This window comes from Hypanus sabinus, chromosome 16, assembly GCF_030144855.1.
Source record: "Hypanus sabinus isolate sHypSab1 chromosome 16, sHypSab1.hap1, whole genome shotgun sequence".
NCBI lineage: Eukaryota > Metazoa > Chordata > Chondrichthyes > Myliobatiformes > Dasyatidae > Hypanus > Hypanus sabinus.
In genome coordinates this window covers 4,298,125-4,325,826 of record NC_082721.1, presented here as the reverse complement: position 1 = coordinate 4,325,826, position 27,702 = coordinate 4,298,125, and the positions used below count along the sequence as shown (strand labels likewise).

The following is a 27,702-nucleotide window of genomic DNA, read 5'->3' as shown; positions in this document are numbered from 1 at the left end:
GTTACCATTGGAACGGTGAGCCGCACTCGGCGGCCTGCCGCGGGTATGGAGGATGGTTCTGCAGTGGGCGGGGTTATGTTAGTTTGCTGTGGACGGAGGGTGGAAAAAGGGCCTCCGATGAGGTAAGAGTAAAGATGAGCTTTATTTATCATGCGTACATCGAAAATGCAGAGAAATGTGTTGTTTTATGTCGAATCAAATCAGCAAGGATTGTGATGGGCAATAGCCATCTAGGAGTGGAGCCTGTCGTGGGCAGGCAGTGGTGAAGGTAGAAATGGAAGGAACGTAGATTCCAAAAATAAATAAATACTCTTCCTCAACGTTAGAATCAGAATCAGGTTTATTATCACCAGCATGTGACATGATATTTGTTAACTTAGCAGCAGCAGTTCAATGCAAAGCACAATATAGAAGGAAAAACAAATAAAGTAATAATAATAATAAATAACTACATAAATCAATTTCCAGTATTATGTATATTGAATAGATTAAAATCATGCAAGCAACAGAAACAATGTGTTTTAAAAAGTGAGGTAGTGTTCATGGGTTCAATGTCCATTTAGGATTCAGGTGACAGAGTGGAAGAAACTGTTCCTCAGTCACTGAGTGTGTGCCTTCAGGCTTCTGTACCTCCTACCTGATGGTAACAGTGAGAAAAGGGTATGCCCTGGGTGCTGGGGGTCCTTAATAATGGACACTGCCTTTCTGAGACACCACTCCTTGAAGATGTCCTGGGTACTTTGTAGGCTACTACCCAAGATGGAGCAGACTAAATTCACACCTTCTGCAGCTTCTATCAGTCCTGTGCAGTAGCCACCCCCCCCCCCCATACTAGACAGTGATGCAGCCTGTCAGAATGCTTTTCATGGTACAACTATAGAAGTTTTTGAGTGTATTTGTTGACATACTAAATCCCTTCAAACTCCTAATGAAGTATAGCCACTGTCTTGCCTTCTTTATAACTGCATCGATATGTTGGGACCAGGTTAGGACCTCAGAGATCTTGAAACTGCTCACGCTCTCCACTTCTATTACCTCTATGAGAATGGTGTGCGTTCCTTTGTCTTAGTCTTCCTGAAGTCCACAATCAGCTCCTCTGTCTTACTGATGTTGAGTGCAAGGTTGTTGCTGTGACACCACTCAGCTAGTTGGCCTATCTCACTCCTGTACGCCCTCTCTTCACCATCTGAGATTCTACCAACAATAATTGTATCGTCAGCAAATTTATAGATGGTATTTGAGCTATGCCTTGCCACACAGTCATGTGTGTATAGAGTACAGCAGTGGGCTAAGCACACACCCCTGAGGTGCACCAGTGTTGATCGTCAGCGAGGAGGAGATGTTATCACCAATCCGTACAGATTGCAGTCAAGGATCCAATTGGAGAGGGAGGTACTGAGGGCCAGGTCCTACAACTTCTCAATCAGGATTGTGGGAATGATGGTACTAAATAGTCAATGAACAGCATCCTGACGTAGGTGTTTGTGTTGTCCAGGTGGTCTAAAGCCATGTGGAGAGCCATTGAGATTTCATCTGCCGTTGACCTATTGTGGTGATAGGCAAATTGCAATGGGTTCAAGTCCTTGCTGAGGCAGGAGTTCAGTTGACTTCCCTCTCAAAGCATTTTATCACTGTAGACGTGTGCTATCAGGCGATAGTCATTAAGGCAGCTCACATTATTCTTCTTAGGCACTGGTATAATTGTTGCTTTTTGAAGCAAGTAGGAACTTCTGCCCATAGCAGTGAGAGGTTCAAAGTGTCATTGAATACTCCGGCTATTTGGTCAGCACAGGTTTTCAGAGCCTTACCAGGTACTCCATCGGGACCTACTGCCTTGCAAGGGTTCACTCTCTTTAAAGACGGCCTAACATCGGCCTCTGAGACAGAGATCACAGGGTCACCAGGTGCAGCAGGGATCTTCACAGCTGTAGTTGTGTTCTCCCTTTCAAAGCAGGCATAGAAGGTGTTGAGTTCCTCTGGTAATGAAATATCACTGCCATTCATGCTATTGGGTTTCGCTTTGTAGGAAGTAACGTCTTGTAGACCCCGCCAGAGTTGTCGTGCATCCGATGTCACCTCCAACCTCATTTGAAATTGTCTCTTCACCCTTGAAATAGCCCTCCGCAAATCATACCTGGTTTTCTAGTACAGACCTGGGTTGCTAGACTTGACTGTCACAGATCTAGCCTTCAGCGGATGACATACCACCCAGTTAAACCACAACTTTTGGTTTGGGAACGTACAGCAAGTTTTCATAGGCACACACTCATCCACACAGGTTTTAATGAAGTTGGTAACAACTATGGCATACTCATCCAGGTTTGAAGCTGAATCCCTGAGTACAGTCCAGTCCACCGATTCAAAGCAGTCCTGTAGCTGCTCCTGTGCTTCTCTTGTCCAAACCTTCTTGGTCCTCTTTACTGGTTCTGCAGTCTTCAGACTCTGCCTATACTCAGGGAGTAGAAATACAGCTGGACTTCCCGAAGTGAGGGCGTGGAATAGCACGGTAGGCATCCTTGATGGTGATGTAACAGTGGTTCAGTGGTCAATTGATTTGTTGACGCTAATTGATTAGTGATTTTTTTTACATTAATATTTTTATTTTCTGCATTGAATATTTAGAAAACAAGTTCCTATCATAATTTCAGTACTGAGAATCACAATCCTGATCTATGTATGATAAGGAGCCAATGTCCATTTGCATTTGTGACCAGGATGACAGAAAGAGTTGAGGGGGGTCTGTGGCTGGTAGAAATTGAATCAATTTTGATTGGTCTCCCAAAGCTTCGATTTTACATCTCACAATCATGGTCTAATGTAAAACTACAGTCTCAGAATGGAGCTGAAACAATGGGGGCAATCAGCAGGTGTAAATGAGAAAAGGACTTGTAATGAACGTAAGAATGTGTTTTACATATTAAAAAATCTATACACACAAGATGAAAAACAAGTAAATATTTGGCAATTTCCCCACCAGAGTTCCAAGAGCAAATACAGAGAGCACGGCCAAAGGTGTAGCAGCTGATGTAATTAGTCCAAAGTAATTAGTTCAGAGATGTAACAAAACACATCGAAGGTGAGCTACCAAATCAAATTAATGTAATGGAAATATTAACAGAGTAATAAAGAAAAGAGATGAATGATGTGCAATTTAAAATAGATGACCTTCAGATAATAACAGAGGTCTAATAGAAGGAAGTGGTTCTTGATTAAGTTAATTAGAGACAGTAACACAATTGCAGCGAATGGGAGGATACCGCAATGTAATAGCTTCCTTCAGCCAGGGCACACCGGGAGATGTGTGGGTATTAACAACAAATGCATGCATTTGAGATGCTGGAGCAATTACCATGAAATGACTGATGTAATGATTCTGATTCATTCTGATGTGCCTTATTGAAAGATGGTAAGCCAATACCGGCTTTCAATAATGTAAGTTAAAATCAAAATCAGAATCAGGTTTGATATGTTGTGCAATTCTTTGTTTTGTGGCAGCAGTACATTGCAATGCATAATAATAAAAACTGTAAATTACAGTAGGTATATATTTGAAAAGTTAAATAAGTGGCACAAACAGAGAAAACAAGGAGTAAGGTACTGTTCATTGTTCAAAAGCCAACAGATTTTTGAATGGACATTGAACCCATGAACACTACCTCACTTTTTTGCAATACTTATTTAATTTACTTTGTTGTATATACTTATTATAACTAACAGTTTTTATTGAAATGTACTGCTGCTGCATAACAGCAAATTTCACAATTTATGCCAGTGATATTAAACCTGATTCTGATTCTAATGTACATTATTGAAAGGTCATGTTGGCTTACTTCAGTGTATATGAAGGGCCTGAAGCTCTGTTGAGGATCTCTACCATCCATCTCTGTGACTCACTACTGTCAGGAAGGAGGTACAGGAGCATCAGGACTAGGACTGCCAGACTGGGTAACAGCTTCTTCCCTCGGGCTGTGAGACTAATGAATACCCTGCCACCACCGAGGTCTCGTCACTAGGACAACGAGCTATTTACTGTTTACTATTTACCTGTGCTGTGCACTACATGCATTTCAAATTATATTTTAATAACTTATTTATGGTAATATCGTGTTTAATATGCTGTGTGTGATATATACCTTGTGAAATTTTTTGCTGATGGATACAACTTTTGCACATTGAATTTAGCTATTGGACACGTGTAAATTTGGAGACTGGCATTCAGTCAAATGCTTTGCTACGTGAGTATGTTTGGAGTGGGTTTTTATGACAAGCATTCAGCTGGAGGGGAAATTATGGAAGGGATGCAGTCATTTCTCTGAGAAGGTTTACATTAGTGCTTTCAAAGTACTTGAAAACAATGAATACCAGAACGATGAACTAGCCTGCATATAACTGCTGTTCTGTAAATTAACATAGCCATTGTACAATGAACGGGAAGCTCTAGTTATTGAGAATAAATGTCATTACAGAGATAGGTGTGGAGCTGCTACAAGCAGGAATGTAAATAATTCCACTACAGAACTGGCTGCATATTTCAACATAATGTTACTGCTCAATATGTAATCCTCTGTCATAGGGACACATATACTCTCAAACCCATTGAGTTGACACCAATCATCCTTTTTGCTGAGATTCATCTTTATTTTATAATTCTCTTCCTTTATCCTACACTAGGGGCAACCCTATTAGTGACAGATTAATCCAGTAACTTGTCTATTTTTCCAGTGTGGGAGGAAACATCCAGCCACTGGGATAACAGGTGAACTCCACACAGACAGCACCGGAGGTCAGAATTGAACTTCGACCACCGGAGATGTGAGACAGCAGATGCCAATAATCATCGGCTGTTACAACATGCACCCAGTTTCCAGGGTTTCGGCACTCTTAACTCCTCAGACTGTGGATAGCTGTCGCAGCTCCTTTACAGATTTAGTTTAGTCCCACCAATTAGCAATCATGTTTTGGGTGCCAAGAATTGAGTATTTAAGGAGCACTTGAACTGAGGTTCATGCTCAATTGTAAGCCCTACTTGTGATTCTGTCTAGTGTTTGTTCTGTGCCCAGTTCTCAGTCCGGCTTGATACCGTGTCTCAGTCCCAGCCTCAGACACTCCAGCATTTGGGTCCAAGCCATTCTCGTGAAGGACTCTCATCATGGTACAATTGACCAGCAGGGCTTTCAGAACCTTTCATCAGCTGCGGCCAGCCAGGGCGAGTCGGGAGATGCATGACCTCCAAGTCACTGTGTGCCAACTATTGCAGGAGGGAAGCCAAGGTCACTTGCGTGAGTCTGTCAGGTGCTCTGGAGCGTGAGTCCATCTTCCGACCCCGGAGATGTCTGATCGTGACCCGGGCACTTGCTGCGGCTCCCTCATCCAGTGCTCATTATTGATTGAACTTCAGCCGTCCCAGCTCCCCTTTGGAATGTGGAATGGTGGCCATCATTATTGCTCTTCTGACTGGAAGAGCCCTGGCCTGGGCCACCACGGGTTGGGAACAGATTTGCTCAGATTCAGAGGAGTTCATGGCCGCCACTAGAAAGGTGTTCCGTTATTCCACCGGAATTGGACCACCTGATGAAGAGTCGACAGGTGAAAGGTCAGCAGCTGACTATGCGATTGAATTTCGGACCTTGGCCCAGGGGAGTGGCTGGAACCTTGACCAGGCTATACATCCACACATTCCAAGATGAAATGCCTTGCCTTGGGAGATCCAGCCAAACACTTAGAGGTTCTGATTGACCAATCCTTTTGTCTCGATAATCATTTGACAATGCATAAGTGCAACTACATCTAAAAGTTGAAGAGGGCTAGTCCGAGCCTGGACTCAACATCCTATTGTGCCATTTCTTGATCTTGGACCATGACCAGCCCATCTCCTGCTTAGGATACTGTCCAGCCCATACATATCAGCTGTGAGAATAATTCTGGATCCACAAATCATTCGGGGTGTTCAGCAGTTCTTGGTGGACTGGGAGGATTTCGGACCTGAGGATCAGTGTTGGGTTACTGAACGGGATGTCTCGGAACCGACTCTCATCCATGACTAGAATCATTGTCTCTCCGAGTGGTCAGGGCTGCCAGGAGTCAGCCACAGAGGAGGGGTCCTGTTACAACATGCACCCATCCACACCAGCTTACTGGAACTAGACACTCCAACTGTCTGGAGTGTGGGTAGATGGCCTGGTTTCTTTAAAGATTCAGGAGCATCTGGCTAATCTACAAATATGTTTTTGGCACCAAGAATTGAGGTTCATTGCTCAATCATAAGGCTTACAAGTGATTTTGTCTAGTGTTTGTTTTGTGCTCCGTTCTCGATCCAGCTTGATAGCCTGCCTCGATTCTTGCTTCGAACACTCCAGCATTGGGGTCCGATGCATCCTTGTCCAGGAGTTGTGATATCAGAAGATCAGAGGTGGAGAGGGTCAGTAACTTTAAATTCCTGGACGCTGCTCATTCAGAGGACCTGTCCTGGACCCATCATATAAATGTTATTCTGAAGAAAGCAACACAGAACTTCTACTTCCTCAGGAGTCTGTGGAGGTTTAGCATGTTGTCAAAAACGTTGGCAAACTTCGATAGATGTGTGGTGGAAAATGTGTTGATTGGCAGCATCACGGCCTGGTATGGAAACACCAATGCCTTTAAGTGAGAAATCCTGCAGAAGGTAGTGGATTGGCCCAGTACATCACAGGTAAAACCCTCCCAACCACTGAGCACATCTACGTGAAATGTTGCTGTAGGAAACCAGCATCCATCATCAAAGATCCTCACCACCCAGGCCATACTCTTCTCAGTACTTCCATCAGCAGAAGGTACAGGTGCCTCAGGACTCACACCACCAGGTTTAAGAACAGTTACTACCCCTCAACCAAAAGGCTCTTGAACAAAAGGGGATAACTACACTCACTTAAAGACTCTGTTATATTGTTATTTCATGCTCATTATTTATTGATATGTATTTATATCTGCATTTTGCACAGTTTATTTACAGCTAACAGTTCCTGATGCTTACAGTTTGCAGTTACTGGTCTGTAGATTTGTCAAGTATGCCCACAGAAAAATAACCTCAAGGCTGTGTGTGGTGATATGTATGTACTCTGATAATAAATTTTACCTTGAACTTGCTGCACCATTGTGCCTTTCTTCTTCGTAAGCCCATTACCCCTTCTGGGGCAGAGGCCACGGTCAGCAGCTTGCCAGAGTCCTCAGTCCTGGGCCAAACGTTCATCAGCCTTCACCGCACCACTTCATACGTCCTCTCCCAGGCACGAAGTCTTTGGGGCTTCTGTTGGTGTTCCTGCAGCTGTGGAATTTTACAGACTGGGGTTGCTAACCCCATGCCCAACCCTCCTCCTTTCACAGCCGTGTTTGAGATTGTCCATGGCGGGGTCCGTTGTGCCTTTCATACATCTAATTTATCATGGGTGATGTGATCTCTTGTCCGGACATTGAGATGTAAGGCTGACAACACGTGTTGGTTGTGCACTATGAACGGTTGGCAACATTCTGACAGGGTGCAGTACTGTTTGGTGTGGAGGCTCCAATGCACAGGATTGAAGGAAGTTGCACAGGGTCGTAGACTCAACCAGCCGCACCACAGGAGCAGGGCATCCTCAAGAGGCACTTGCTCAAGAAGGCAGTGACCCTTAACATCCGGGATATGCCCTCTTCTCATAACTACCATCAGGGAGGAGGTGGAAGGAGCCCAAGCACCCACACTCAACGTTTTAGGAACAGCTTCTTCCCCTTAAGGTGGCTGGTGGTGCAGTGACATCAGCGCCGGACTCTGGAACGGAGGTTCCCCGGTTCGAATCCAGTCAGGCCGTTCTTGAGTACGCTTTCCATCCGTTCCCGGTTGAGTGCTGAGCTCGCAACTCGACCTCATAAAATAAAGAAAATACTGTGTGAGGAGTGGCGCGCCACACAGTCTTTCATTCTGTGCCTTGTAAAGAATGAAAATGCCCAACGCTGGCCTCTCAGGCCTGAGCTGACGTTCCCTCATCACCCCTCCCTGCTTCCCCTCTGCCATCAGATTTACGATTGGTCCATGAACAGTACCTCATTACTTCCCTTTTGCGATATCTATCTATCTATACAATATATATTTCCTCGCAGCTTATAATATACTTTATGTTTCTCACTGTTCTGAGGCCCTCTGTTGGTCGGGATGTTGCGTCCTAGCTACTGTATGTTGGTGCAATCTAGCTAGTGCACTAGTCAGGGCAGTACGAAAGGGAGAGCATTCTATTGCCAGGGCAGCAGGCTCCCCTCTCCACGCAGCTGACAAATCCAGAGGAACATCAGAGACTGACACAGTTGTGAATTTTTCTCGGAGGTTTATTCTGAAGCCTTTCTGCATGAGTGGGCATAGCTGCACGACAGAAGAGGTTTGAGATCAGAGTTAAGATGATAAGCTGCTAACCATTGCAAATGAGCCTCATCTCACAGTGTACTGCTGCCACAAAACACAAATTTCACAATAGATGTCAGGGATATTAAACTTCATTCTGATTCTGGGTCTCATCAGCTCCAGGACATGCTGCATGATTGTGATGAATCATTGTGGCTGAGAAGCCCACAAACGTCATTCTCTGACCTTGCAGTTTGCCCAAGCCCCGAAGAACTCATCAGCAATGTTCAGAAATCCCTCAGAGACAAACTGAATGTTCTTGGCTTATGTGTGATTATAGATTCCACAGTAGATACTTCCAAAGTTGTTGAAAAATTTTTTTGGTGGAATGTCATTATGAGAAATCAAACTATATGAACGCAGCTGAAAATTCCAATTGCATTTGGTACACTATTCTATTTTCCTCTCCTCAGGCCATATTTGAGTATAAAATTTACACTTCTGCATCATAATGCAGAATAAGTATTCTAAAAGAAAGATGACACAACCATGGCTAATAAGAGAAGTCAAAACCAACACAAAAGCCAAAGAGAGGGCTTATAATAGAGCAAAAGATTAGTGGGAAGTTTGAGAGAACTGGGAACCGCACAGACTGGTCTCCCAGTGAGGGAGTCAAGGATACAGTTGCAGAGTGAGTTACACAGGCCCAGTTTTGGAGCTTGTTGATTAGCACAGGGGTATGATTGTGTTGAACACTGAGCTGCAGCCAATAAACAACAGCCTGAAGTAGGTATTGCTATTGTCCAGGTGATCCAAGGCCAAGTGCAGAGCCAGTGAGAATAGATCCAGTGTAGACCTACTGCAGCGATACACTAATTGCAGTGAGTCCAGCTCCTTGCTTAGGCAGGAGTCGATTTGAGCCGTGACCAACCTTTCAAAGCGCCTCATCTTAGTAGATGTGAGTGCAACTGGGTAACAGTCGTTGAGGCCATTCACCCTGCTCAGGGGTGATCATAACTTCCTCTGTGCCTCGTCATGCCCTTCACTCTCCACGCGGCATTACAGAACTGCCTTTCTGACATTGGATCTCACTGTAGATCTCATCTGCCCAGTCTGCCAGAGCTGACTGTGCATGCTCAGACAGGTACGTCCCTATGTCACCAGGTTTAGCCCACCTGTTAAAGTGGTGTGGCTGCTGTCATATGCTACTGGAGCCATAGGTAAGAGCTGAGTGTCCAGTGGGGACCAAAGGGAATGGACGTGATAAGCCCCTTCTCCAGAGGTGCCACCCCTCTCTGGACTCCCATGACACAACAGTAGCAATTTGCTAGTCTTTGTATCAGTCTAGTCTCAGAAATGCCTTGGTTCTGATATCAAAGTTCAAAGTAAATTTTATATGGTGCGTGGAATGGGCTACTAGTGGTGGAAACGATAGGGACTTTTAAGAGATTCCTGGATGGCTACATGGACCTTAGAAGAATAGAGGGCTATGGGTAAAGCCTAGGGAGTTCTAAGGTAGGTTCAGCACAGCTTTGTGGGTCGAAGGGCCTGTGTTGTGCTGTATGTTTTCAATGTTTCTATATATTCACCATATACAATTCAGATTCATTTTCTCATTGACATACTCAACAAATCTATGGAATAGTAACTATAACGGGATTACTGAAAAAGTTCGAAGCATGTTATCATTTGTTAACAAAGCATGTGTCTATATGCAACTCTGGAATTCGTCTTCTCCAGATAGCCACGAAGCAAAGAAGGAGCATGAAGGACAGTCGGAGAGAAGCATCAAACCCAAACCCCTACACAAAAAGGAACAGCCACCAGATCAAGACACCCCTCCCCCGTACACGAGGAACATCGACCCCACAAAAAAAACCCTCCCCCCACACAAAAATAAACTAACAGAACATCCACCCACAAACACTCTCCTGCTAAAAGACACAGAATATAAAAACCATTAAGTCTGGAAAAAGTCCATGGTCTATAAACACAATAGTTAAATTTATAAATGCAGAACCACGATACCATCCACTGATAACATCAAAGAGTGGGATCCACACAACAAGGAGAGGCTTACTCACCTACCACAGCAACAGGCCGCTCACAGACTCTTCCAGCTGCCATCAAAAGGAAAGAGCAACAGACAACAAATTCTACAAAGGCAAATATAAATAAATAGCAATAAATAATGAGGACATGAAATGAAGAAATAACGTCCTTAAATTGAGATCGCTGGTTGTAGGAATATTTCAATGATTGGGCAATTGAGTGCAGTTATTCTCTTTTGTTCAGGAGCCTGATGATTGAGGGGTAGTAACTATTCTTGAACCTGGTGGTGCAAGTCCTGAGGCTCCTGTACCTTCTACCTGATAGCAGCAGCGAGAGGAGAGGATGACCTGGGCAGTGAAGATTTCTGATGATGGATTCTGCATTCCTACAACAGTGTTTCATATAGATGTATTCAATAATTGGGAGGGCTTTACTCATAATGTACTGGACCATGCAAAGTGTTGGAGAAACTCAGCAAGCTATTCCCATTCCACTATATCTATTCATGGCCTCCTGCACTGCCGGGGACAAGTGGGATCTCCCAGTGGCCATTCATTTCAATTCCACTTCCCATTTCCATTCTGATATGTCCATCCATGGCCTCTTCCACTGTTGGGATAAGGCCACATTCAGGTTGGAGGAACAACATCTTATATTCTGTTTGGGTAGCCTCCAACCTGATGGCATGAACACCGATTTTTCAGACTTCCAGTAATGCCTTCCCCCCACCCCTTCACCATTTCCCCTCTTTCATGTAATCTCCTTGCCTGCCCATCCTCTCCCTTTGGTGCCCCCTTTTTTTACTTACTTCCATGGCTTTCTGTCTCTTTCACCAATCAACTTCCCAGCTCTTTACTTCATCCCTCCTCCTCCAAGTTTCACCTGTCACCTGGTGTTTCTCTCTCCTCTTCCCCCACCTTTCAAATCTACTCCTCAGCTTTTTTTCTCCAGTCCTGCAGAAAGATTTTGGCCCGAAACGTCGACTGTACTTTTTTTCCATAGATACAGCTTAGCCTGCTGAGTTCCTCCAGCATTTTGTGTGTGTTGCACAAATCCCAGTGATACAATGCTTTGGAATACCACTCAAAAACATCAATTTGAAATTCAGCTCATATAACAATATAAGTCTTTATTCCCTGCCTGATAATGATCAGGGATCAGAAGTGAGGGCTGATATTCATATTTCAATTCCCCGCACTCAAGTCAACATCCTTAAAAAAAATGAATTGGCAGCTTAAGACAGAAATCCACAATTAAGATGCCTGATAATGTGGTGTCATTTGAAAGCCAAAGTGAAAAAGTTTACTTTCATCATCTGTTCATGCAACAAAAATAACATTAAAGTAACGAATCAATTACAGGGAGGTTAGAGAAAGCCACCCTCTATGCAGTGACTACAGTCATTAACAACAATCATGCTGTTTACACAGAAGAGTTTTATCACAGACAATTCAGAGTGCACAATTGTGAGGTGTTGGTTCCTTATAAAATACTTTTAACCTGTGATTTTCTGCCTCTCCCTTTGTTGAAGCACTTATCTCATTAAAGAGGTGAGCTGGTGATATGAGTGATTATCTGATTGATGAACTGCAGAGAACAAACCAAGGTTACAGGCCAGTTCTTCTAATTGAGCAAATTTGACGTCAAAAGCTCACATACGAACTATGAGTCACAGTATGATATTGCCTGCTGGCAGTGTCTCAGTGCAGCACTCTCCAATGGGTGGCATCGTAAACGTTCACCAGCACACTCAAAAACATAAACACAACACTTACAGGTTAGTGTTACGAGTTGTGGACGTACTGGAATGTGGAATGTATTGGCCCCCCACATATCCTCAGACTGATGAAAAAGACACATTTCCTGTTTCAATTTTGAAAAAGAGCTTTGAGCAGTGGCAAGTCCAGACATCGGAAGATTTGGGAGGAAGGGATCTCAATCAGGTCCACTGCCTGACAATAAAAGGCAGCAGCAGGTCAGTACAGTGAAAAAGAGCTTTGACCAGCAACTGATCAGCATTTGGGATTGATTAGCAAAAGCAAATTAAAGAAGGCAGGGAAGCTCAACAGCCATCGTCAGAGCAGACATTGTCAGATTGGTGATCTAGATGGTCGGCTCTCTGGAGCTTTATAGAAGACAGGCTTCAGTCTGAGAAAACAAAGGAAAGAAAAGCTTTCATTCTCTTCTTTATACCTGCTCAGCTGGGACAGCAGGGATGAAAGGCAGGATAGTGGAATGCCCCCCTGCGAGATGTGGAAAGACAGTGTCCCTGACCACTACAACTACGAGAGGTGCATCCAGTTGCAGCTTCTAACAAACAGCATTAAGGAGTTGGAGCTGGAACTGGTTTAATTCTGGATCATTCGGGAGGCTGAAGGGATGATAGCTAGGACATATAGAGAGGTAGTTATACCTAAGGTACAGGACACAGGAGACTGGGTGAGAGTCAGGAAGGGCAAAGGGGTAAGGAACCAGTGCAGAGTACCCCGTGACCATCCCCCACAAAAAGCAGGTTTACCATTTTGGATACTGAAGGGGGTCGGGGGAATAACCTAACAGAAGAAAGTTGCAGTGGCCAAGTTTCTGGCACTGAGTTTTCCTCTGTGACTCAGAAAGGAAGTTGGGGGAGAAGAGGATTTAATAGTTAGTCAAGTCAAGTCACATTTTATTATCATTTCGACCATAACTGCTGGTACAGTACACAGTAAAAATGAGACAAAGTTTTTCAGGACCATGGTGCTACATGAAACAGTACAAAAACTAGACTGAACTACGTAAACCAACACAAAAACTACACTAGACTACAGACCTACCCAGGACTGCATAAAGTACACAGAACAGTGCAGGCATTACAATAAATAATAAACAAGACAATAGGCATAACAGAGGGCAGTAGGTTGGTAGTCCGATGGCTTGGGGGAAACTCTGTTACATAAATAAAGAGCTGAATGGTGGCATCCGGGATTCTGTCCGTTTCTGTACTCCCGCCGAGTATTTCGTTGCCACAGATGTAGTCAATTTAATGTCCATTGGAGAGCAGAATGGATGGGAGAGCCGGTCGGCTAGACATGGACTCCAGGGGAGTAGATAGGAGATTCTGTGGGTGAGAATGAGATTCCTGGATGGTATGTTGTCTCCTGGGTGCCAAGGTCCAGGGTATCTCGGATTGAGTTGTTAGCATTCTTATGTGGGAGGGTGAAGAGCCAGAGGTCATGGCCCATGTAGGTATCAATGATATGGATAGGACAAATGATGAGGTTCTGTGTAGGGAGTTAGGTGCTAAGTTAAAAGGCAGGAGCTCAGGGTTGTGATCTGGGGATTGCTGTCCATGCCACAAGCTAGTGAGGCCAGAACTAGGAAATATATACATTTTAATATGTGGCTGAGGAGTTGATGTAGGAAGGAGGGCATAAGATTTTTGGATCAGTGAACTCTCTTGCAGGGAAGATCAAACTTGTACAGTAGGGACAGCTTGCATATGATCTGGAGAAGGACTGATATCTTAATGTGAAAGTTTGTTAATGCTGCATGGTGGGGTTTAAACTAGAGTTGCAGGGAAATGGGAACCAGAGTGCCAGAAATTGTGGAAGCAGATGTTGGGAAGACCTCAGAGAAAGTTAGGAATCAAAAGGTTGACCATGGTGCGACTAGAGTCCTGTATGGCCTAAATTTCAATGCAAGAAGTATCACAGGAAAGGCAGATAATAGTGCTGAAGATAAGGTAGTGGTTTACAAACAGAGGCAATGTGTAGTGAGGAAAGGCTGTTGATGGGGTAAAATTGCAGTCAACAGGGTGAGTTTCAATGGTAAAGGTGGGCAAAAATCGAAAAGGATGAATATGGGACTGAAGGTGCTGTATTTGAAAGCATGTAGTATATGGAATAAAGTAGATGAACTTGCAGCACAGTTGCAGATTGCAGGCATGATGTTGTAGGCATCACTGAATCATGGCTGGAAGAAGATTATAGCTGGGAACTTAATGTCCAAGAACACACATTGTATCGAAAGGATAGGCAGAAAAGCGAAGGGGGTGGCGTACTCTGTTATCAAAAAATGAAATAAAATCACTAGAAAGAGGTGACATGGGGTTGGAAGATGTTGAAACATTGTGGATAGAGCTAAGGAACTGCAAGGATAAAAAGACCTTGAAAGGGAATTGTATACAGACCCCCAAATAGTTGTAAGGATGTGAGCTACAAATTATAACTTACAACTGGAGATCGAAAAATGCATGTCAAAGGGGCAATGTTACAATAGTCATGGAGGACGTCAATATGCAGGTAGATTGGGATAAACAGGTTGGTGCTGCATTACACAAGGGGACTTTCTTCAGTGTCCATGAGATGGCTGAGGTTGAGTATACCAGGGGATCAGCTATTTGGGATTGAGTGTCATGCAGTGAACCAGAATTGATTAGAGAGCTTAAGGTAAAAGAACCCTTAAGGGAAAGTGATCATAATATGATCAAATTCACCCTGAAATTTGAGAAGGAGAAGCTAAAGTCAGATGTATCAGTATTACAGTGGAGTAAAGGGAATTACAGAGGCATGAGAGAGGAGTTGGCCAGAATTGATTGGAAAAGAACACTGGCAGGGATGATGGCAGAACAGCAATGGCTGGAATTTCTGGAAGCAATTCAGAAGGCACAGGATATATACATCCCAAAGAGGAAGCAGTATTCTAAAGGCAAGATGATGCAACCATGGCTAACAAAAGAAGTCAAAGCCAAAGATAGGGCATATAATAGAGCAAAAATTAGAGGGAAGTTAAAGGATTGGGAAGCTTTTAAAAACCAATAGAAGGCAACTAAAAAAAAATAATTATGAAGGTGAAGATGGAATATGAAAGTGAGCTAGCCAATAATATTAAAGAGAATACCAATAGTTTCTTCAGATACATGAAGTGTAAAAGAGAGGTGAGAGTGGATATCAGACTGATGGAAAATGATGGTGGAGAGGTAGTAATGGGGGACAAGGAAATGGCAGACAAATTGAATAAGTTTTTTGCACCAGTCTTCACTGTGGAAGACACTAGCAGTACGGTGGAAGTTCCAGGGGTCGGGGTCATGAAGTGTGCGATGTTACCATACCTAGACAGAAAGTTCTTGGGAAACTGGAAGTTCTGAAGGTAGATAAGTCACCTGGACTAGTTGACATTCACCCCAGACTTCTGATAGAGGTGGTTGAAGGGATCATGGAGGCATTAGTAATTATTTTTCAAGAATCACTAGATTCTGGAATGGTTTTGGAACACTCTTCAAGAAGGGAGAGAGGCAGAAGAAAGAAAACTATAGGCCAGTCAGTCTGACCTCAATGGTTGGAAAGATGTTGGAATGAATTATTAAGGATGAGGTCTTAGGGTATTTCGAGGTATGTGATAAAATAAGTTGCAGTCAGCATGGTTTCCTCAAGGGAATATCTTACCTGACAAGGCCTTTGAGAAGGTGCCATACATGACAATGCTTAGCAAGCTGAGCTGATGGTATTAAAGGAAAGATTTGAACAGAAAATAAAGCAGTAGCAGTAGGAAACGAAACATGGGAATAAAGGGAGCCTTTTCTGGTTGGCTGGTGTTTTCTGGTGTTGGGACTAAGTCTTTTTTTACATTTTATGTCAAAGATTTGGAAGGTTTTGATGGTTTTGTTGCAAAGTTTGCAGATGATATGAAGATAGGTGGAGGGGCAGGTAAGTTTGAGGAAATTGAATGGCTACGAAGGACTTAGACAGGTTAGAAGAATGGGCAAAGACATGGCAGATGGAGTACACTGTTGGGAAGTGTACAGTCATGCACTTTGGTAGAAGAAATGAAAAGGTTGACTATTTTCTAAATGGAGAGAAAATACAAAAAATACTGAGGTGCAAAGGGATTGAGAGTCCTTGTGCAGGATTCCCAAAAGGTTAATTTGCAGGTTGAGTCTGTGGTGAGGAAGGTAAATGCAATGTTAGTATTCATTTCAAGAGGACTCGAATATAAAAGCAAGGATGGAATGTTGAGACTTTATAAAGCACTGGTGAGACCTCACTTACAGTATAGTGAGCAGTTTTGGGCTGCTTATCTTAGAAAGGATGTGATGAAACTGGAGAGGGTTCAAAGGAGCTTCACAAAAATCATTCCAGGATTGAAAGGCTTGTCGTATAAAGTGTGTTTGTTGGCTCTGAGCTTGTATTCACTAGAATTCAGAAAACTGAGGGGTGATCTAATTGAAACCTACAGGTATCAAATGGTGAAAGGCCTTGATAGAATGGCTATGGAGAGGATATTTTTTATGGTGGGAGAGTCTAAGACTAGAAGACAAAGCCTCAGAATAGAGGGGCGTCCTTTTAGAGTGGAGATGAGGAGCAATTTCTTTAGCCAGGGAGTGGTGTATCTTGGAATTCTCAGTCACAAGGCAACTATGGAGGCTAAGTCTTTGTTGTATTTTTAAAGCAGATTCTTGATTGGACATGAAGGGATACAGAGATAGAGGTTGAGAGGAAAATTGCAGAAATAGCAGAGCAGACACGATGGGTCAAAGAAGGGTCTTTTATGACAAAGCTAATCTTTCAAATAAACCTAATCTTTTCGACACATATACACTGACTTGTAGCACACAATTCCACTTGGACACACACACAGACACAAACACACTCACAGACAAACAGACACACACTTCTGCATACACAGACCCTCCCATGTGTGCATACAGATATGTACACACATGAGACCATAAGAAACAGGAGTAGAATTAGCCCATTTGGCTTTTCCATCATGGCTGATTTATTATCCCTCTCAACCCACTGAAAGCTCAGCCACCAGTACTTTTGTGTCCACTCTAGCCACAGCTGAGGTCCCTGATGATTGGCGAGTGGTTAATGTCCCTCTATTTAAGACGGGAACAAGGGAAAATGCATGGACTGATGAGTCTCTTGTCAGTTTTAGGGAAATACAACACTTTTAATTATAGCTAATTTTAGTTAAAGTCTTATTGAATGCCTGTCGTGTCCGTACAACAACCTCTGTCATTGCTCCTTTGTCTCCTACTCACTTCGGCTCATTAAACATGAAACCAGAAAGCACTCAGGCTTGTCACCAGTCTACAAAGGAGCTAACCAAAATATCAAAGTGTGACTACATAGCCATTTTCTTTTTCACAATTAACAACTCCCCTAATTGTAAAAACAGAATGTATGAAGAAAAAGATATTGAAATAAAGACTGTATAAATACATTAGAATGTTTAGTGATCAAGGAGGAGGAAGTATTAGGTCTCCTAAAGAGAACTAAGGTGGATGAATCCCGAGGGCCTCATGAGATTTGCCACAGGTTATTGAAGGAGGCAAGAGATGAGATTGCTGTGGTCATGTTCTGGAGGACTGGAGGACTTATGTTTAAAGAAGGAAACAAGGAAAAATCCTGGGAATTACAGACCAGTGAGTCTCACATCAGTTGTAGGGAAATTATTGGAGAAAATTCTTAGGAATAATGTATATCAGTATTTGAAAACCCAAGGCCTAATTAGGGAGAGCCAGAATGGCTTTCTGTGTGGCAGGTCGCGCCTTACCATCTCAATTGTGTTTTTTGGATAAGGGGACAAGAGAGATTGATCAGGATAGGGCAGTGGATGTTATCTACATGGGTGCTTGACACAATCCCTAATGGGAGGCTAATCCAGAAGATTAACATGTGATGAATTGGCTGTCTGGATTCAGAACTGGTTTGTGCATAGGAGACAAAGGGTAGTGGTTGAAGGGAGTTATTTGAGCTGGAGGTCTGTAATTAGTGGAGCTCCGCAGGAATACGTGCTGGGACCTTTGCTGTGAAGTGGTGTGATTTCCCAATCTCCGTGGGGTCTCACCGATATACAAGAGACCACACCAAGAGCACCGGATGCAGTCGGGGACCCCAACAGACTCACAGGTGAAGTGTTGCCTCACCTGGAAGGACTACTTGGGGCCCTGAATGGTAGTGAAGGAGGAGATGTAGGGGCTGGTGGAGCACCTGTTCTGCTTGCAAGGATAAGTGCCAGGAAGGATGAATGGACAAAGGAATCGTGTCGGGAGCGATTCCCGTGGAAAGCAGAAAGTTGGGGGGGGAGGGAAAGATGTGCTTGGTGGTGAGATTCCATTAGGAGACCGCTTCACTGAGCACCTACCCTCTGTCCACCAGAAAAAGTGGGATCTCCCAGTGGCTACCCATTTTAATTCCACTTCTTGTTCCCATTCTGAGATGTCTGTCTATGGCCTCAACAGTCACAATGAGGCTACACTCAGGATGGAGGAGCAACACCTTATATTTCATTTGGGTAGCCTCCTATCTGATGGCATGAACATCAATTTCTTGAACTTCTGGTAATTACCCCCATACTTCACCTTTCCCCATTCCATTCTCCCTAGCTCATCTTATGTCCTTACCTGCCCATCACCTCTCTGTGGCGCTTCTCCCCCTTTTCTTCCTTCTATGGCCTTCTGTCCTCTCCTATCAGGTTCCCTCTTCTCCAGCCCTGTATTTTTTTCACCAATCAACTGCCCAGCTCTTTACTTCATCCCTCCCCCCTTGCTATTTCACCTCTCACCTTGTGTTTCTTCCCCCCCTTCTTACTATGACTGCTCATCTTTTTTTCTCTAGTCTTGATGAAGGGTCTTAACCTGAAACACCAACTATACTCTTTTCCCTAGATGCTGATGAGTTCCTCCGGCATTTTGTGTGTGGTGCTTGGATTTCCAGCATCTGCAGATTTTCTCTTGTTTGTGAGTAGACAGAAAGTATCTGTTTCCTGGGTCTAATACCAGAGTGCATGCATTGAAGGTGAGAAGGAGTAGCTTCCAAGGGGATGTGAGGGGAAATTCTTTTACTAGGAGAGTCACTAATGCCTGGAATGCACTGCCTGGTATGGTGGTGGAGGCAAATACATTGGAGGCTTTTAATAGACATTTGGATAGGCACATGGATGTAGTAAGGAAGGAGGAGGGATAGAGACATGGTGAAGGTAGGAGGGATCAGTGTTTGGGTGTTTTTGATTTGCTTTTTAGCTGGTACAGCACAACATTGTGGGCAGAATGGCCTGCTCAAGGGCTGTATTGTTCTATGTGCTATGTTCTCACTCCCATTCTCCTGCCTTGTCCCTGTAACCTTTGCATTAATTAAGACCCAATCATTTTCCACTTTAAATATACCCATTGACTTGGCCTCCACTGCTGAATGTGACAATGAATTCCACAGATTCACCACTCTCTTTCTGAAGAAATTCTTATTCATCTCTGTTTTAAAGGGATGTCTTTCTACTCTGAAGCTGTTCCCTCTGGCCCTAGGCTCCGACACTTTTTGAAACATCCTCTTCACATCTACTCTTTCCAGGACTTTCATTATCTGATGGGTTTCAAGGAGATCCAACTCTCATTCTTCTAAACTCAAGTAAGCACAGGCCCAAAGTCATCAAATGCTCTGACGTGTTATCCCTTTCATTCCAGGAATCATCCTCATGAACCTCCTCCCGGACCTCCTCCAATGCCAGCACATCCATTCTAAGATAAGGGGCCCAAAACTCCGAGTACGGGTTGACCAATGCTTTATAAAGCCTCAGCATCACATCCTTGCTTTTATGTTCTAGTCCTCTTGAAATGATGCTAACATCGTATTTGCCTCCCTTTCCACCGACTCAATCTGCAAGCTTATCTTTAGGGAATCCTGCAAGATGACTCCCAAATCCCTCTGTACCTCTGATTTCTGAATTTTCTCCCCACTTAGAAAATAGTCTATATGTTTATTTCTTCTATCAAAGTGCATGACCATACGCTTACCTATGTTATATTCCATCTGTTACTTCATTGCCCATTCTCCTAATATGTCTAAGTCCTTATGCAGACTCTCTACTTCCTCAACACTGCTTGCCCCACCAGCTATCTTTGTATCATCCACAAATTTGGCCATGAAGCCATCAATTTTGTCACTCAAATCATTGATATGTAACTGATGCACCATCAATAACTCACTCTGAGACGTAAGGTGAGATATCGGCTTTTATTGACTGGAAGAAGGAACCAGGAGTGAGTGACCATCGTACTACATCCTGGAGACTGAGAGGCCGAGCATAGGCCTCAGATCGCCTTTATACAGGGGTCTGTGGGAGGAGCCACAGGAGCAGTCAGCAGGGGGCGTGTCCAGACAGGCACACGTAGTTCACCACAGTAACATAAAAAGAAGTTGTACCAACTCTGACCCCTGTGAAATACCACTAGTCAATAGCAGCTAATCAGAAAAGGCCCCTTTATTCCCACTCTTTGCCTCCTGTCAGTCAGCCAATCTTCTATCCACGTTAGTATCTTTCCTGTAATACCATGGACCCTTATCTTGTTAAGCAGCCAAATGTGTGGTACCTTGTCAAAGGCCTTCCAAAAATCCATGGATATAACATCCTCTGACTCTCCTTCGTCTACTATCCTGCTAGTTATTTCCTCAAAGAATTCCAACAGATTTGTCAGACAAGTTTTCCCCTTAAGACCATGGCAGAGTTTGTAGGAAGTACGTTACACTAAATTTTCAATAGCTCAAGGTTCAAAGTAAATTTATTATCAAAGTACATACAGTATATGTCACCATATACCACCCTGAGATTCGTTTTTGTGCAGACATTCTCAGCAAATCCAATAAGCAGAATAAAATCAATGGAAGACTGCACCCACCAGGCTGGATAACTGGTGTGCAAAAGACAATAAATAAGCAATAAATATTGAAAATGATATGAGGAGTCCTTGACAGTTGGTCAATAGTGTGTGGGAATGGTTCAATGATACAGCAAGAGAAGTTGAGTGAAGTTATCACCATTAGTTCAAGAACCTGATGGTTGAGGGGTAACAACTGTTGCTGAACCTGGTGGTGTGGAACCTGAGGCTCCTGTACCTCCAGCAAGGAGAGAGCATGTCCTGGGTGGTGGGGGTCCCTGATGATGGATGCCGGTTTCTTGCAACAATGCATCATGTAGATGTGCTCAGTAGTGGAGACTGCCTTAGAGACTCTAGCTCTGGATTTTTCCTCGGGATTTAAATCTGAAGCCTTCCCCATGAGTGGGTGCAACCACAAGACAGCACAGGTTTGAGATAACCAACCATGGCTGACAAGCCCCATCTACACAAAGAGAGTGGTTTTAAGTCACTGGTAACCCATCTTTGCCTCTTCTCCTCTCAACAGAAACATTTCCACTGGGCTTAGTATCTAAGTCACATGTGAAGGCCAGGAGCTGTCCTTGAATGTCAGAAGCTATTTGAGGTACATGTCATCAGGAGCATTTAATAGTTAGTGGGAGTTTATCCCCAATATCTCGCACAGATGTAACAACTTTAAGAAAACTAAACATGTATGATGTAATGAAGTCTTAGTTGTTGAAATCATACTTTCATTTCAAGTGTGTTTTATGGAATCTAAACCATAGATATATGATCATATATAATTTGTGCAGAGGAAACCCATGTGGTCACAGGGAGAACATACAAACTCCTTACAGACAGCATTGGAATTAATCCTGGGTCACCGCCATTCTAATAATGTTACATTGCCACCATGGTTAAAGTAGCAGTGTAGAAATAATGGTTAAGTCTTTCCAGGCAAATGCTCAATGTGTCCAAATGATATTCCTCCCCAGAATGTCAGAAAAATAAGCAACTTAAAACAAACAAGAAAATAACATTCTGTTTATTTGCTAAAATCAATAGAATTGTGTCTAGGCTACTGTCTAATTTAGTCTCAGAAAGACAGACTAAAACTGGTTGTCCTACGCGATCAAATGTATACTTTCAATGTGAACTCTGTCACTCCTGCGGTAAAGCAGATTTAAATAGACCCCCCCGCCCCTTCTCCCCTTACACAACCTCTGCGTCATGAAATCCTGAAAGAGAAAGGTGTGTAGAAGATTGATTGCTATTTCCGTTCCATAAAAAATTATTTTGGTATTACAGCTCCCAACAGAGTCACAGATTAGATTATTAGAAATGAGATCTACTTTTGCCTCTTGAAAGGAGGTCACTGGAATTGGGTTAAAGCTTGAAATTCAGTGTTTCTTAAATATAGTAATGAACAATGCAGATGAGAGATTTGTCCATTTTACCACTTTCTCAGAACTGGATTAAAATGACATTCACCACTGTGCTTTGCGTTTTAGTCCCAAAATCAAGATTACAGTGAGGATGGAAGAGTTCCTTTTATAGAAAAGATTCTGCAGATGCTGGAAATCCAGAGCAACACACACAAAATGCTGGAGGAACTCAGCAGGTTGGGCGGTGTCTGTGGAGATGAATAAAGAATTGATATTTTGGGCCGAGATCACCAGGACTGGAAAGAAAGGGGGAAAATACCGGAATAAAAAGGGGGTGAGGGGAAGGAATAAATGCTGACAGGCTTGTGCAGGAGGGGCGATGAATAAGAAGCTGGAAGGTGGAAAAGATAAAGGGCTGAAGAGGAAGGGATCTGACAGGAGAGGAGAGGAGAATGGATCATTCTTTTTAGAATTTGTTTTCTAGGAATATATATGAACCATGGTGAACACTTAGCACTTAATGCACAAACCTTGTCTAATCACTTGGGGAGTGAGATGTGAAAAATACCCATTCCATTGTGGTGGATTGTGGAAGTGGCACAGTGATAGGGAAGTGCAGAGACTCTAGTTTTATCCTGATCTCTGCAGCTACCTGTACGGAGTTTTGACAGTGATCTTCTCTGTAACTAGATGGGTTCTGCTGGCTTCCACCCTCATCTGAAAGAAATGCTGGTAAGTTAACAGCCTATCGTAAATTATCTTTTACAGTAGATGGGTTACTGTGGATGGTATGGTAGTGTAAGGACGAACATAACACGTTACAGCACCAGCGAGCTGGGTTCAATTCCCAGCGCCGTCTATCAGGAGTTTGTACATTCTCCCTGTGACCGTGTGGGTTTTAGGGTATTTCAGTTTTCTCACACGTCCTGAAGATGTATGGTTAAGGTTAAGGTTAGTAAGTTGTGGGCATGCTATGTTGATGTAAGAAGTGTGGCTGTTCCCTGTACATCCTCAGACTGTTGACGTGAATGATGCATTTTGCCGTGTGCGCATTGATTTACATTTCACTGTATGTTTTGATGTAATGTGACAAATAAAGCTGATCTTTTTGTTACTCTATAGGTGTGTGGCAAAATAACCTTGGAAGAGATGCTGGGCATGTGGAAGAGGATAAATTGCATGGCAAAAAGATAACAAAAGTTGTGAGTTTGATCTGTTGGAAACTGTGTGTAAAATGGCAAAGGGAACACAAATTTAGATTTTAGCAGCTGATATCAGTGAATAAGTACCTAATGAATTTATATGATATACTTTGAACCTTGTGGTCACCCATTAAAATGTTTGTGTCCAATACGCTTAGGAATGATAAATTGTGATACTTTTGTTTTTGGAATAATACCAGCTCACTTCTTTTATTATTTGGGAAGATTAATTATTTGGGGATGTACTGGACTGCGAGGCAGGCTGTCAGAGCTTGCAGTGTACCAGCTAAAAATTGCAGATGGAATTTAATGCAGACAGGTATGAAGTGTTGCACTTCAGCAGGACAAGGGTAAGAGTTGCATAGTGAATGGTAGGCTATGGGCACTAAGGAGGGATCTGGGAGTACAGATCCATAATTCCTTGAAAGTGGTGCCACAGCTAGATAGGGTCATAAAATTAACTACTGGATTTCCTAAATCAGAGCATTGTGTACAGGAGCTATGATGCTGCTTAAGTTGTGAGATCAAACTTGGAGTATTGTGTTCTGTTTTGTCACAGGAAAGATATCAATAAGATTGAGGGAGTACCGAGAATATTTATAAGGGTCTGAGGATCTTGAGGCTCTAAGCTATAGGGGAAGGCTGAATAGGTTACAGCTTTATTCCCTGGAGCGTAGGAGAATGAGGGAGATCTTATCAAGGTATAGAGCACTACGAGGGGTTTAGATCAGGTGAATGCTTGCAGGCTTTTTTCCCCACAGGTGGGCTGAGACTAGAATTGGGGGTCATTGACTTAGGGTGAAAGCTGAAATATTTAAGGGGAATCGGGAAGAGGAACTTCCCTCAGAGGGTGGTGAGAGTGTGAGATGAGGTTGCAGATTCAATAACTATTGAATAGGCCCATGGCTGGGAGGGGATAGTGTCATAAGGTGGGCATTGGGAACGGACCCAAATGCAAGACACAGACACTGAAGTACTAGGGAAAGTGGGACCTGGTGTGTCAGAAAGCTAGGGAAGTGGGGGAGAAACGACGCTGGACAAGACTAGGATACAGGGCCTGGGCTAGGACCAGACTAGGAAAGTGGGACCTGGACAAGAACTCCGAGCCAGAGACTGGACAGGGACCTGGAATCTGGGTCTTGACTTGGGCTCGGACTCCAGATCCAGGCGAGGACCAGATGTATGGACTGAATGTGGGGGCAGGACACGAGACTCCAGGGCTGGATGAAGACATGAAGCTCAGACTAGGTCTTGGTCAAGGGAGAGCAAAGCAGAAGTGGGGAGAGGTGTAGCTGGACACAGACACTGGCCCTGGACAAGACCAGGACTCAGGGCCTGGACTACGACTTGGACACAGACTGAAAATCTCCTCGGAGCCTTGGACACAGACTGGACTTGGACATGGAACGACAAACAACGACAGTCCATTCGAGTAGCAGCAAATGGCCTGCCTACTGAGCCTTGGACTTGAGCACGGGAACACTGAACACAGAGCCGGGACCCCTCCTTGGGAACAGGACAGAGGACCGGGGCTTACACAGAGTCAGGACCCCCCCCTTGGGGACAGGACATAGGGCCGGGACTCATACACGGACACTAAACACAGGGACACAAAGAGACAGTTCCAAGCTCAACGATAGATAGTTCCTTCTGTTGGCGTGGCAAAGCTCTAGTCTCAATACAGCAATTAAACCTGACGGTGATACAGGCGAGGACGCAGGCAATGCTTCAGGCACGGGTTGCTGAAAGAAGGGGAAGGGAAGGCAACAGTCTTGCCTCAGGGTAACAGCAAAGACAGCCTGACTTACCCCCCCAGAGGCAAGGACAGGATACTGACAAGACAAACCAGCACCTACATTCAAAGCCAGGGCCACTTCTATTCCCGGCGTCAAGACAAGAATCAGGTGCTTATGATTAAGCCCAAATGAAACAGGGGACAGCCTGAAGACCCAGAGTCTGGAGTCCACGAACTGGACCGTGAACCAGAACGTGGACTTCACGGACCAGACCATGACAGATAGAAGGGTGGGTCAATGGGATGGGATTAGGGAGAAAAACAGATCAGCACAGATTGGATAGACTGTAGTGCTATAGTATTCTATGACTCTAAGATTCAATTTCAAATACTTATCCAACAAAACAAGCTCAAAACAACAAATTATTTACAAAGTATATAATAAGTGAAACAATTTAATTCTATACTTTTTTTGTACATCTCAGAATCTTCCCCGATTGCAGAAGAACTAACATACAGAAATGCAACTTTACTCAAATTCTCTTCAAAACGCTTAGAGAACTTTTCAAGATAGTTGGTTACAGAAAAGTAATCATATTTAGGAGTTATGAAACTGGCATAGCAGGTAGCTAATTCAAAAGACAACAGATCTTCCAAAAAAAATGTCTATTGTAGCCTCCCCTCAGTAATTAAACAGCCACCACTGATTCAAAACGGGAGGCCACTTAAGAGACTTGACTTGGAACCTGATAAGGTAATTTCTTGTATTGACATCTGTAAAATAAATTAACAAATATTGTAATATCCATTGATACTTTAAGACCATGAAGAATATAATTGTTGGATTTGAAACGTTCTTATTCTGTTCTGTTGTAACTACAGTAACCATAGAGCAATATATTAGGGTTTACACTGCTCGGCTGCTGTAAGACAAACAAATATCATGTCAGTGATAATAAACTTGATTCTGATTCTAACAGTGGAAGAAGATGAACAAATTTTGATACTAATTGATCGTCATGGAAATTATTGGTTTATGGATCAACCTGAGGATTGGACCCTTTACCTAAGCTGTGGACAGCTTGTCTTTGTAGAAATATTTTCTTTGGAAAGGAAGAAATAAAATAATTTTTAAAAACTTTATTAGATATAATAACTGCAGGAAACTTCAGATCAGGATTATTGTAGAGACAGTTTAATCTTCCATCCCAAAGGTTTCAAAGTATATTTATTATCGAAGTATGTATGCAGTATACAACTCTGCAATTTGTCTTCCCCACAGACAATGACGAAACAAAGAAGAACCATGGAATATAGAAAAACTACAGCACAATACAGGCCCTTCGGCCCACAATGCTATGTCAAACATGTACTTACTGTGACGAACATGTTTAATGAAACAAAAACTTTATCCCTCTTCCCCTGTGCAAAAAAAAGCAAATCATGCAAATGGCAACAGAAGATAACAAACAAAAACACAGGACATAAAATAATATTAATAAATACTTTATTGATCTTGAGTGGGAAATTTTTTTGTTCCAGCAGCAGCATTTAAAAATACACTTAGTAACGTGCAGACTTAACTAATAATAAAGTACAGAATAATAATATTCACAATAATAATTCACCAATGTGCAATAAAAATATACAAAATAATAAAGTACTGTACTATGATGTGTGTTTTTCTGTCACAGAGATGAAATGTTGCATTTGCTTATTGCAGTTAGTAGGAACTATTTTCTGTAATGATCCTGGTGACAGATGAATGAGTCTGTTCAAAAAGATGCTCCACTGCTTATTCAGTCGGTCATGGAGAGGATGTGTCTATTTGTCCATAATAGATAACGGTTTGTTTAGTGACCTCCTCTCCACCACTAACACAAGAGTCCGGGTTGCAGCCAAGGATGGATCCAGCCCTTTTGATGAGTCTATTTATAGTCTTTTTGCATCACCAGCACCGACCCTGCTCCCCCAACATAAAGCCACAAAGGAGACTACACTCGCTACACCAGACTGGTAAAAGATCTCCAACGTCCTGCTGCACACATTGAAGGATCTCAGCTTCCTTAGAAAACTCAAAATCAAAAGTCATATTTCAGTTCAGCTCAGTGTTCATTATCTGCAGGAGCCCCGATTCAAAATTGCTCAAACTAGCAACAAAAAAAGGAGCAGCAGAAACTAAAACACATCATAAACATAAATTACAGTCCACAATCCACAAACTGCACTGAGTAAATCTTGTTCCAACACCATCCTCCAACAGCATTGAGGGAGAGGGAGAGATCATTTAAATTCAAAGGCCGTTCTCCAGCAGCAGTAAGCAAGAGGCCGGCAGATGGCGCTGAACACTCGCTTACCCTCTG

The 27,702-nt window shown here is 43.1% G+C and overlaps 1 long non-coding RNA gene across 3 annotated transcripts; it reads left to right on the top strand.

Moving 5' to 3' along the window:
- Positions 1 to 27,702, top strand: LOC132405959 (uncharacterized). Of its 3 annotated transcripts, none has more exons than XR_009516003.1 (4): positions 1 to 122; positions 21,562 to 21,639; positions 23,525 to 23,604; positions 26,622 to 27,702. It is a non-coding gene; the product is annotated as an uncharacterized LOC132405959 (long non-coding RNA). The 3 variants fall into 3 exon arrangements; XR_009516004.1 differs by lacking the exon at positions 26,622 to 27,702 and adding an exon at positions 25,825 to 26,613; XR_009516005.1 differs by lacking the exon at positions 1 to 122 and adding an exon at positions 12,247 to 12,374.